This window comes from Conger conger, chromosome 3 (assembly GCF_963514075.1).
Source record: "Conger conger chromosome 3, fConCon1.1, whole genome shotgun sequence".
NCBI lineage: Eukaryota > Metazoa > Chordata > Actinopteri > Anguilliformes > Congridae > Conger > Conger conger.
The window spans coordinates 81,663,141-81,672,968 of record NC_083762.1 but is presented as its reverse complement, the minus strand read 5'-3'; the positions used below and the strand labels follow the sequence as shown (position 1 = coordinate 81,672,968).

Genomic DNA, 9,828 nt, shown 5'->3' with positions numbered 1-9,828 from the left:
ATAATATCTTTGTCCAGAAGAAGAATACACAAGACAAAGCTAGAAACTAGAACGATAAAACATCTCTTGGACGTTCCAATCTTTATACCTTTTTCAAAACTCGTCATCGGAAGGGGGGCTGTTCTGTCGAAGGTCAAAAAAAGAGGCCCCTCCCAACTGTCACTTGTTCTAGGTTTTACTGATAAATTGCTAAGTATCTTCGCATGGTGTGTTTATTTTTTGCATTATGCATTTAACTCTAGTTAAGATTAGCTGATACATATTATCATTCATTAGTACAATAAACCATAACAAAAACTATGTAGTTGTCAATACATTTTTATGTCCAATACATACATACAATACATTCTTATTCTTTGGTATACGTGTTACAGGTTAACATAAATATTTGTAGTAGGACAGTCTCCTCCTTTGACGTATATAGGCTTCACATTTGACATTGGTTCCGGTTAACCTGGTTCTCTTCCAAAACAAGCTTTTAAAATAGGGCCTATCAAGGCGCAAATATGGATTACATTCAAACTGCATAAATTCAGCAGACGAGCAAACTTGTGCCTATTGGGTCATAAATTCTGGATTCACAAAGACACACATGTAATACAAACGGCTCCGGACTAGGGAGTAGACAATTGCACAGAATCAAGAGATGTAGAGATACATGTGCGAATACTTTGCTAAAACTAAACAAGAAATCAGTGATAGAATAGGGAGGCGGAGTTACAGAACAGAATTGAAACTGGAGATGCGTTAGTAAATTAGTTAAATGATTTAAATCACAAATACCTTAAACTAGTGAATGTTAGTTTGTTAGTTTGACAAACATATTAGTGTGTTAGTATAATTAGTACAAATTCTGTGTTAGTTGGGATTAGTATATTAGTGCTATGTATAAATATGAAATGGAGAGAAAGCAGGAAGTAAGGAATGCTCGTAAACATTCAGATGCAGACATCACAGGGGAAGACGAGTGCAAAGACGAATGAATATAAACAGAACCAGACATGAATATGAACAATAATAAACAATGATAAACTAAGACAGAATTCAGGAACATAACATAAACACTTTTTTCAATTGCTTGGCTACAATATACATAAGCAAAAAAACTTTTGTTCGCTGAACCAAATCACTTGTTCACAATGACGCAACCTAACGTTCAAAGTATTAGCATTTCAAAGTGAAATACACACATTACATTTGAAAACAACGCATCTAACTACCCACTATTCAAAATGAAAAGTAACTGCAACATTACTCCTTAAGCATTTTATGGAAACTGAATTCTTGTAACAACCATATTTCCATGTTAGATTATGAATGTTTTAGGATAAATAAATAAATTGACACCAATTACTTCATTCAGTTAAATTCAGTTACATAATTCAGTTAAATTATGACTGAATGTAAGATTTCCTCACTATCCTTTGTCACAGGGCTTTTCAACATTTTTTGGTGCTCAAATAACTAATGATTGATTTTAGATAGTGTTAAGAGCAGGAGTAAGGATGTGTATCCACCTGCAACAACATAGCGACAACATGGAGCAGTCAGATGATCCATGTTAGAATAGAGATCAAGCAGTGAGAGGAGGAGGTGTTCAGTGGAATGGCAGACGACAGGTACTCCTTCAGAGAGGTGTCCTTGTTTCTCATCTCAGAGGTTGTGGAGGTAGGGGGGGTTAAGTGGTAGAGGATAGTGACTTTCACTGCAGTTGAGGATTTCTTTCCCACTCTGTATCTGTAATGTTGTTGCTATGATTACAGTTTTTTGCTGCAAACATGTCTCAAGGGAAAAGCACCAGCACTAGATTTCTTTTGTCAATCATAGAACAATGACCTAAAAACAATGACCTAAAACACTACAGTTTTTTACAATCACTTCGACCCTAATCTCACATGCTTGTGCTCAATTTTCAAGACCTTAGACACAACACTCATAATGGTGTGCTACTGTAATGCCACTGGTTACGGTTTTTTACAATCACTTGAACACTAATTTCAGAACCTTGAGGTAATTTTTCAAAACGATAGACTCAAAACCGACAATCAAAACTCGAAACACTTTTTTCAATGACTTGGATACAATATACATAAACCAAAAACCATTTGTTCGCTGAATCAAATCACTTGTAACATGTATATTTCATTTTGAAATGCTAATACTTTGATCTTGAAGTTGTGTCATTGTGATTTGACTCAGCGAACAAATGGTCCAAGCAACTGAAAAAAAGTTTTAAAGTTTTCACTTCAAGGTTCTGAAATGAGTGTCTAAGTGATTTAAAAACAATAAATGAAAAATAAACATTTAAATCAGACAGATTTCTTTGTGGGTTACACATTTTGATTATTCAAAAGATATATGATAATTAGCTCAAAAGATGTATATGTTTTACTTATGCCAATCAGAACTTTTTAATAAGTCCTTTATTCACGGCCCCTCAAGGGGGAAACTCACTCTACCACCACCAATGTGTAGCACCCACCTGGGTGATGCAACGACCGCCATTTTGTGCCAGAACGCTCACCACACAGCTGAGCTGGAAATTGCCAATTTAATCGGGATGATTAGGTGGCAGGTTGAAAGAGCCAGTTTCTGAATTTAGCCAGGACACTGGGGAACACTCTACTCTTTGTGAATGGTGTCGTGGGATCTGTAATGGCCACAGGACCTCGGTTCAATGTCTCATCCGAAATGTCTGTGTATTCTTTGGAAGTTATGCAAATCTGAAGTTATGAATCTCTCTCTATTAAGCGGGTAGTTGGTCTGTGGTGAAGAGGACAGGGTCTGTGACGGTAAGTGACTTACTGACACCTCTCCAGTGTCCATGCCCACTGGCAGCCTCCTCGTCTCCAGTGTCCATGCCCACTGGCAGCCTCCTGGTCTCCGGGGGCTACAAGAGTCTGAGACAGGCCTGCATGGTGTCCAGGGGCTACAAGAGTCTGAGATAGGCCTGCATAGTGTTCAGGGGCTAAAAGAGTCTGAGACAGGCCTGCATGGTGTTCAGGGGCTAAAAGAGTCTGAGATAAGCCTGCATTGTGTTCAGGGGCTAAAAGAGTCTGGGACAGGCCTGCATGGTGTTCAGGGGCTAAAAGAGTCTGGGACAGGCCTGCATGGTGTTCAGGGGCTAAAAGAGTCTGAGAAAGGCCTGCATGGTGCTCAGGGGCTAGAAGAGACAGGCCTGCATGGTGTTCAGGGCCTAAAAGAGTCTGGGACAGGCCTGCATGGTGTTCAGGGGCTAGAAGAGACAGGCCTGCATGGTGTTCAGGGCCTAAAAGAGTCTGAAACAGGCCTGCATGGTGTTCAGGGGCTAAAAGAGTCTGAAACAGGCCTGCATAGTGTTCAGGGGCTAAAAGAGTCTGAGACAGGCCTGCATGGTGTTCAGGGGCTAAAAGAGTCTGAGACAGGCCTGCATGGTGTTCAGGGGCTAAACGAGACAGGCCTGCATGATGTTCAGGGGCTAAAAGAGACAGGCCTGCATGGTGCTCAGGGGCTAGAAGAGACAGGCCTGCATGGTGTTCAGGGCCTAAAAGAGTCTGGGACAGGCCTGCATGGTGTTCAGGGGCTAGAAGAGACAGGCCTGCATGGTGTTCAGGGCCTAAAAGAGTCTGAAACAGGCCTGCATGGTGTTCAGGGGCTAAAAGAGTCTGAAACAGGCCTGCATGGTGTTCAGGGGCTAAAAGAGTCTGAGACAGGCCTGCATGGTGTTCAGGGGCTAAACGAGACAGGCCTGCATGATGTTCAGGGGCTAAAAGAGACAGGCCTGCATGGTGTTCATTGGCTGAGTGCAGTTATCTCTAAGCTGGTCATGTGATTGGCTGAGTGTTGGTATCTCTAAGATGGTCATGTGATTTAGGGTCATGCTCTCCTGTAGCTTTCCATACTGTGTGCTTTGAGTTTGCCCAGGGGTTTAGGGGGTTAGCTAGGATCTGGGGGGTGTAGGGGGTATGAGATGGTTTAGGGGTTTTAAGGGGTTTTGGGGGTCTAGCAGATGTAGGGGGTGTTTTGGGGGGAGACTTCACCCCTCTGTCCTAAGATTCCGTCTTCTCCTCTATTCCTGCTTCCTCTTCCTCTGCCTCAGAGGTCTTGGTGAGCTCCAGGTTTGGACCTGATGTTGGGTTTTCATCTCCTCCCCCTCCTGCCACACTATCCTGGGCTGAGCCATCACTGTCTCCACCCTGTTCCTGAAGTTCCTCCTCTTCCTCTGGAGTGGGGAGCTCCAGGGCTGGATCTGCTATTTGGGTCTCATCTCTTCCCCCTCCTGCCCCACTGGGCTGAGCTCCTCCCTCATCTTTACCTCCATCCTGCCCCCTGCTCTCCTCTCTCTGCCTCTGGGATCCTGCTGTCTGATTGGCTCCAGCTGTTTCCTCTTCCTCTTCTTCATTCTCTTTGTATTTGTCTTCCCTCTTGCTTCTTGTCCTGGTGTCCACTTCATGTCCTGTTTTGGGTGGAGCAGCAGATGGGGTGTGGGTGGTGTCCTCTTCATATCCTGTTTTGGGTGGAGCAGCAGATGGGGTGTGGGTGGTGTCCACTTCATGTCCTGTTTTGGGTGGAGCACCAGATGGGGTGTGGGCGGTGTCCTCTTCATGTCCTGTTTTGGGTGGAGCAGCAGATGGGGTGTGGGTGGTGTCCTCTTCGTGTCCTGTTTTGGGTGGAGCAGCAGATGGAGACACAGGAGTGCTGAACGGGACAGTACCAGAGGAGGGGAGTTTAGGTGAGTTCCCTCCCTCAGTCTTCACTCCTCTCTCTGCAGAATATTCCCCCAGATTTAGTGATTCTGTGGAGAAATAAAATATGAAATATGATGTAAAGCAGGTGATGGGCAGGTTACCTGCTGCTTCTCTGTACTCACCTGTCTGACTCTCCTCCTGTGAAAGTGCAGCTCTCCCATCAGCCCCTCTGTGCTGCTCAGCCAGAGCTGCCTTCTGATGCTCATTCCCCTTTATTTTGGTTTGATTTGGCTCCTGCTGCTCTGATCATGCAGTGGCAGTGGGATTTAAGGTGGCCTCCTAACTGATGTGGGGGCGTGGAGAAACGCGAATCACGATTGGGTTTTGATGAAGACAGTTTGATGCCACTGAGGGGAAACAGTTTGGTTTTGCCCGCACGTTGTCAGAGACTTAGAGCCTAGACTTCCGCACATGGCATCCCACTGTCCTCCTCCACGCCCAAGGATTGATTTTGTTTTGCGTGATTTTTTCTTTTGTTTCTTTTTTCTTTCTGTTCATAATTTGAATTTCCCGCGAACGCTGGAGGAGAGCCCACCGCTGCAGAAGGCAGGAATAGGGGGGCCGTCTTCCAACAGAGGTGAGTCACCTGTGGAAATGGTGGATGTGTCCCGTGCCCTTTTGTTGTTTCCGTGTTTCCATTAGGCCCACAGCACAGACCTCATCTTAGGAGTCTCACGGAAATTAAGTCTAATTAGGAGCATTACGGTTCGGCCAGCACCTGAGAGGCTTAATTTGATCTATATGTTTCCCAGCAGTCAGAGGGATTCGTAACACGTGAATTTAAATGATATAGAATTGTAGAATTTTTTTTGAACAAACAAACAAACAGAGCAAAAGTCACCAAAGTTAACTATCCAAACACTGCTTACCTAGCCAACTAAAATACCGATACACAAAGCAAGTCACAGAGACAACAATTAAGGTTCACAGGGAGGTAGGGAGGGATGGGGAGAGGTGCTGCTTGAAGAGGTGTGTCTTCAGCTTGCGCTTGAAGGTGGGGAGAGATTCTATAGTTCTGACCTCAACGGGGAGTTCGTTCCACCACCGTGGAGCCAGAACAGACAGTAGTCGTGAGCGTGAGGTGGAGGTTCTGAGAGGGGGAGGTGCCAAGCGGCCTGTGGAGGCTGAACGAAGAGGTCTGGCAGGGGTGTAGGGTCTGATGATTTTTTGCAGATAAGCTGGGGAAGACCCTTTAACTGCTTGGAAGGCTAGCACCAATGTTTTGAATTTGATGCGAGCCATGACAGGCAGCCAGTGGAGGGAAGTAAGCAGGGGGGTGACGTGAGTATTTGGGAAGGTTGAAGACCAGACGAGCTGCTGCATTCTGGATGAGTTGGAGGGATCTGATGGCGGACGCTGGGAGGCCAGCCAAGAGGGAATTGCAGTAGTCCAGGCGGGACAGAACCATTGCTTGGACCAGGAGCTGGGTCGAGTAGGGGGTGAGAAAGGGGCGGATTCTCCGTATGTTGTATAGGAAGAACCTGCAAGACCGGGTCACCGCCGCAATGTTCTCGGAAAGGGACAGTCTGCTGTCCATCACCACGCCAAGGTTCCTTGCACTGGGTGACGGCGTGAGTGTGGTATCCCCGAGAGAAATGGAGAGATCCAGATGGGGAGAGGTATTAGCAGGGATGAATATCATTTCAGTCTTGCCTGGGTTGAGCTTTAGATGGTGGTTGTCCATCCAGCTCTGGATGTCCCTCAGGCAAGCAGAGATACGGGCTGAAACCTGCGTATCAGACGGCGGGAACGAGACGAAGAGTTGGGTATCGTCCGCATAGCAGTTGTAGGATAGCCCATGTGCAGTGATCACAGGGTCAAGGGAGCGAGTGTAGAGAGAAAAAAGAAGTGGGCCAAGGACTGAGCCCTGGGGAACTCCTGTGGCGAGGGGCCGAGGTGTCGATACCGAACCAGCCCAGGCAACCTGGAAGGAGCGACCAGAGAGGTAGGACTCAATCCAGTCCAGGGCTGTGCCACAGATGCCCGTTGCTGACAGGGCAGACAGGAGGATGGAGTGATCCACAGTGTCGAAGGCAGCAGAGAGATCTAGAAGAATGAGGACAGAGGAGAGTGAGGCTGCTCGTGCGGCATGAAGTGACTCACTGACGGAGAGGAGCGCAGTCTCTGTCGAGTGGCCTGATCTGAAGCCAGACTGATGGGGGTCTAGCAGGTTGTTGTTAGAAAAGAAGGAAGAAAGTTGAGTAGAAGCGGCTCGTTCTATAGTTTTAGAAAGGAAAGGAAGAAGAGATACCGGGCGGTAGTTCTGGATGATGGAGGGATCCAGGGTAGGCTTTTTTAGCAGCGGAGTGATGTGGGCCCTCTTGGAGGATGCCGGAAAACAGCCGGAAGACAGGGAGGAGTTGACAAGGGAGGTGACAAATGGGAGAATGTCAGGTGTGATAGTTTGGAGAAGAGAAGAGGGGATAGGGTCAAGGGCACAGGTTGTAGGGCGGTGGCAGAGCAGGAGTTGAGAAACATCAGAGTCTGTAAGGGGGGAGAAAGTGGAAAAGGAAGAGATGGGCCTAGAGGGGGGGAAGGGCACAGTGAGGGGGGCGGTGGTTGTAAAGGATCTGCGGATGACTGCGACCTTCTCATCGAAGAAATCAGCAAAGTCATCAGCAGCGAAGGAGGACTGAGGAGGAGGAGGCAGTGCGTTGAGGAGAGAGGAGAAAATGGAGAAAAGTTTCCGGGGGTTAGAAGCAGAGTTCTGAATTTGTGTTTGATAGTATTTTGCTTTGGCGGCAGTGACATCGGAAGAGAATGCCGCCAGGAGAGACTGGTAAGTCATGAGGTCGGAAACGTCTCTGGATTTCCCCCACTTCCTCTCCGCTGCGCGGAGGCTGGCCCTGGAGGTACGGAGGGTGTCAGATATCCAAGGACTGGGAGGGGATGTGCGAGGTGGCTTTGAGACAGGGGGACAGAGAGAGTCAAAGGCGGAGGAGAGAGATGAAAGGAGGGTGGCAGATGCAGAGTCAGCGGGGAGTTTGGAGAAGGATTCGAGAGGGGGGAGTGAGGCGGTGACGGTGCTGGCAAAGGAAGAGGGTGAGAGGGAGCGGAGGTTACGGCGGGCTGAGGAAGTGTGGGTGGGAGGAGGGGGAGGAGGATGGGGAGGAAGAGGGAGGGAGAATGAGATGAAGTGGTGATCCGATGTATGCAGAGGGGTAACCGTGAAATCGGAGCATGAGCAGTTCCTTACAAAGACAAGGTCTAGGACATTGCCCGCCTTGTGGGTTGGAGGAGAGTGTTGCAGGGAGAGGCCGAAGGAGTGGATTAGCGGTAGGAAGGCAGCAGACTGGGAGGCTTCTAGGTGGATGTTGAAGTCTCCAAGGAGAATCAGTGGGGTGCCATCCTCAGGGAAGGAGCTGAGAAGGGTGTCTAGCTCATCAAGGAAGTTTCCCAGGGGCCCTGGAGGACGGTAGATAACTGCAATGAAAAGGTTAGTAGGGTAGGATACTGCAACAGAATGGAATTCAAAAGTGGATATGGACAGATGAGAGAGGGGGAGAACAGAGAATTTCCACGAGGGGGAAATTAAAAGACCAGTACCACCGCCACGGCCGGAAGGCCGGGGAGTGTGCGAGAAGGAGAAGGAGGATGAGAGGGCAGCGGGAGTGGCGGTGTTGTCAGGTGTGATCCAGGTCTCAGTTAGGGCAAGGAATTGTAGGGACTGGAGGGAGGCATACGCAGGGATGAAGTCAGCCTTCCGAGTGGCAGACTGGCAGTTCCATAGTCCCCCTGTGACAGCAAAGTCCTCACAGGGGGTCAGCGGGGGATAGCTGAGGTTTGAGGAGTTCCGACGCCGTGGAGGCCCACGTCGCAGGGAGAGAGCAGACTGGGATGGGGTGAAACATAACATCACAAACGGGGACGGAGCGACGCTAGCGTCTGACACGCCTATTTAAATGGCCTACAATTGCTCACAAGCAATACCAAATCAAAGCTAATCTACTGATAAATTCCACAGCTATTTAAGTTACTTAAGACAAATGTTCAATCACTCTACAGGTATGCAACCAGTAGAAGTGATTAACAGGTAATAGACAAACAACCTGGCTCAAGCCCTAACCCTTGCTGTTCAAATGAGCAATTTAAAAAAATCAACGTTACCGCGTCTAGAGGAAAACCCGCAGCGATTCTAAACACCTGGTCAGAATGATGCACTTACTGACTAAGGACAACTTTCGCCAGTCTAATATACGCTAGCGTGGCTCTGACACGCCTATTTAAATGGCCTACAATTGCTCACAAGCAATACCAAATCAAAGCTAATCTACTGATAAATTCCACAGCTATTTAAGTTACTTAAGACGAATGTTCAATCACTCTACAGGTATGCAACCAGTAGAAGTGATTAACAGGTAATAGACAAACAACCTGGCTCAAGCCCTAACCCTTGCTGTTCAAATGAGCAATTAAAAAAAATCAACGTTACCGCGTCTAGAGGAAAACCCGCAGCGATACTAAACACCTGGTCAGAATGATGCACTTACTGACTCAAATGTTGCTGTACAGTGCAGTATTCCACATCAATGTTTTTCATTAGTATAAGTAAAATAAATACCCCCAAAAACAGCAATAACCCACAAATGTGTCGCTCAGAGATATTTTCCAGAGGAATCACAGTACTTCTGTTTCATTTTGAGACCAGGTGTGTTCAACACAGAATTAATTTGACTTACCTCCTGTAGTTTCCTCATGGTTTTCAGTGTCTGTTGGTAATAGCGGTTGTTGTTTTTCTGTTTCAAAAGAAATGTTCCACACGCTTGATTTATTACTTTATGCCTCTTTCTCAAGTTTATAAAAAGGAACATATGAGATTTAGACACATTTTCTCATGGAGTCCTGTAAAGGCTAAAACTAGTATTCATTAAGATATTTATTTTTGGAGCACCTCCAGTTACAGTTGTGTTTTAAATTCAGTCATAAAGTAACAGTAGCAGTGACATCATCACCTGCAGCTCTAAGGCCAGAGTGAGTAACACTGTTCTACAGCTTACCTTCCATTCCAGCTTCAACATCTTCCCCTTTCAGTCCTGTCTTTTCTACAATATGAGAATATGAAATATTATGTACTGCTTGTGTTCCACAGTACTATAATCAT

The 9,828-nt window shown here is 46.7% G+C and overlaps 1 long non-coding RNA gene across 1 annotated transcript in view; it reads right to left on the bottom strand.

Moving 5' to 3' along the window:
• The window catches only part of LOC133123292 (uncharacterized), a 28,242-nt gene extending 18,633 nt beyond the window's left edge, over window positions 1-9,609 (bottom strand). Inside the window, exon 1 of the long non-coding RNA XR_009708226.1 lies at window positions 9,407-9,609. This is a non-coding gene — a long non-coding RNA (uncharacterized LOC133123292). The remainder of the gene's footprint in view (window positions 1-9,406) is intronic.
• Between the last annotated feature and the right edge of the window lie 219 nt (window positions 9,610-9,828).